The sequence below is a fragment of the Chrysochloris asiatica genome, unplaced genomic scaffold, assembly GCF_000296735.1.
Source record: "Chrysochloris asiatica unplaced genomic scaffold, ChrAsi1.0 scaffold00046, whole genome shotgun sequence".
Classification (NCBI taxonomy): Eukaryota; Metazoa; Chordata; class Mammalia; order Afrosoricida; family Chrysochloridae; genus Chrysochloris; species Chrysochloris asiatica.
Window position 1 is genome coordinate 8,670,268 of NW_006408564.1, and position 3,379 is coordinate 8,673,646.

Sequence of the window (3,379 nt, forward strand, 5' to 3'; positions counted from 1 at the left end):
TAAGGAAGATTGTAGAAGAATTGATGCCTTTGAATTGTGGTGAGAATTCTAAAAGGAGAATACTAAAAGTGCCATGGACTGCCAAAAGAATGAACAGATCTGTTTTGGAAGAAGTGCAGCCAGAGTGCTCCTTGAAGGCCAGGATGGCTAAGCTTCGTCTCTCATACTTTGGACATATTGTCAGGAGGGAACAGTTGCTGGAAAAGGATGTCATGCTGGGTAAGATGGAGGGTCAGAGAAAAAGAGGAAGACCCCCAATGAGATGGATCAGCCAGATGGCATCATTGATGGCATCAAGTGTGGCAGCAGTAGTGAGGTTGGCCCAGGATCGGACATTGTTTCGTTCTGCTGTGCATGGGGTTGCTATGAGTCGGTTCCTACTTGATGGCACCTGACAACAACAACAACATCAACAAAGCAACTTTACAAAAAAACACTAAAAGGTGTACTATGGACTGAGAATCAACAACAGCAGACAACGTCCTCAGATTACCATACATGTCAACACCACCCAGAACTCACTCCAGACACAGAAGTATCTAAAGTAAAACAAACCTAAACACTGAAAATAGGTAACCAGAGATAAAAATTTATAATGAAGTCAACTACAAAGCACAGAGAGGGAATACTGTAGATACAGAACTTCCAACTGGCAAGGAAGTCAAGAAGATTTCAAATGAAAATAGACTGGGATTTCTGGTTCTGGCAGCTGCTGAGGCAAATCAGGTAGGACAGGCTCCGTGGGGGAGGGACTGAAAACCCAGAGAAGCTGCTCTCACGGAACAGCACCAGAGCTCTGGATCTAGCATAGGGTGCAGGGAATCAGTTTCCCGCACACGCCAGTGAAAAAATCATGGTATACAGGAAAATACTGTGATTTAGGAATTGCTTTAGGCTCGGGACTCCCTCTGTGGCCACCCCACCCAGGCAAAGTTCAGAGGGCGAGGTTAAAGCCAGACTGGCACAGGGAACTGGTGCTAAACGCGGTGCAGTGACATTTGCAAAAGTAGGTGTTGGGGGGATTCTACATTGTTTCCTCCTCTTCCCTGTCGTGACTTCTTTGCCCAGCCCGGATGCCTTGAGGTGGGTGGGTGTGCACCCACCAAAAAGGGGTCCAGCATTGAGCCCAGAGTTTTTCCCATGGCACAGAGAGCCCTATCAGACCTAAGGGCAAATTCTTTGGCAGCTGCTTATGACATCAGCCTCTGGGTTGCAGCTTAAAATTAACTTGTGCGGGACCCTTTACTCTGGCATATCCAACAAGAAAAAAGCAGGCCTGTCAGGCCTGACAGACAAACCAGATGAGCAATCTGTAAAATCCCAACATAAAAGGACACGACTATCTTGAGAATTACACTGTGCACGCGCAGATACCTAACTGACCATTAGAGACAACAATAGTAGACAATCTTTCTCCCATTAACTTTTCAATATCTATCTATGCACCTCTGTGGTGGTGACTAGAGTAGGGACCTGAGCAAGTGGACACCCCACCCGCTGCTGGAAGCTTCTATGGTGCACACACACTGCCTGTGTAGTAAGGTGACTGGCCAGTCTGCCTCTGCTTTTATATTGCTTCTGTTTTTGGTCCTTTTGATCACACACTTTTCCTGGAGGTGGGAGCTTTCTCTCCCCACATTACCCAAAAAGAGTCAGCAATAGTGGCCATATGGTCAAGCTACAAGGATACCCCATAATATTCCACCACTGAGACAAGAGCCAGTAATAGCTGCTAAACATTACATGTGAAAAGAGAGCCTATCTTATGATCATATCAACCAGGAGACACCCAGTAAGCTTAATAACACAGCAACAAACATCCATTTAAGCATTAAAAACTCACATAACTACTAGAAATAACCAATAAAACACAACAAAAAATCTAAAGACATGTTCCAAAACAGAAAAGAGTCACTGAAACAAAGGAGCTGGAGACAAACAAAGGCTCCACAGAAGAGGAAGAGCAGGTTTTGGATTTGCATGAGAAGGAATTCAGAAGAATGATATGGAAACAAATTCAAATGTTCCAAAAAGAGGTGGAGCAAAACAAGGAAGAAGTCAGGAAAGTACTACAAGAGAAATCAAACAAGATTGATACAGCACTGGAAACAATTCAAAACCTGAAAAAAAGAGGCCCAGATGATTAATAATAAAATCTCAGAAATGGAAATATACTGAAAGGGGAAAAGAACAGAATTGAAGAGATGGAAGCCAGAACCAGTGAGCTGGAAGACAAATCTCTCAATACTGCTAAGATAGAAGAGCAAGCAGATAAAAGGATTAAAAAAAACTGAAGAGAGCCTAAGATTCATCCTGGATAACATGAAGAGGAACAGCTTAAGAATTATTGGCATTCCAGAACAGGAAGAATCAAAGAAGTCCACAGAGGAGATAGTTGAAGAGTTTCTGGAAGAAAATTTCTCTAACATTTTGAAAGATGACAAGATAAACATTCAAGAAGCTGTACCCCAGGAAAAATAGACACCCAAAAGAAAATCACCAAGACATATAATAATCAAGCTCTCCAAAATCAAAGACAAGGAGAGAAATCTAAAAGTGGCCAGGGAAAAGAGAAATGTTACTTACAAAGGCAAGCAAATCAGATTAAGCTCTGACTTCTCAGCAGAAACCATGCAGGCAAGAAGACAATGGGCAGACACATACAAAATCCTAAAATGAAAAAAAACTGCCAACCAAGAATCGTCTATCAAATATGATGGCGCAATAAAAACATTCCAGGATAAACAGAATCTAAAAGATTTTGTCAAGAGCACATATACAAAATCAACAGCCTACATCTAAGGGATTTTGTTAAGAGCACATATACAAAATCAACACCAAAACTCAATCAAATATGATGGTGCAATCAAAACATTCCAGGATAAACAGAATCTAAGAGATTTTGTCAAGAGCACATATACAAAATCAACAGCCTACATCACTCTCAATTGAGAGTGAACAGAAAGCCTTCCCTCTGTGAACGGGAACAAGATAAGTATGTCCACTGTCACCACTCCTATTCAATATTGTTTTGGAAGTCTTAGCCAGAGCTATAAGGCAAGAAAGGGAAATTAAAGACATCAAAATTGGCAAAGAGAAAATAAAACTCTCTCTATTTGCAGACGATATGATCCTATACATAGAACACCCCAAAGACTCAGTACAAAAGCTAATAGACATCATTGGAAGATTCAGCAAAGTGACAGGGTATAAGATCAACATACAAAAATCAGTTGGAGGAACAAACAAAATGGCGGATCGTGTGGATGTATAGCAGAGAGCTCCGCCAACAACAACACAGAATACCCGACCAAGCAGGCTCAGGGGATGGTCCCAGAACTCTGAACCACATATAAAGGAATACTTAGAAGGTTGGAAG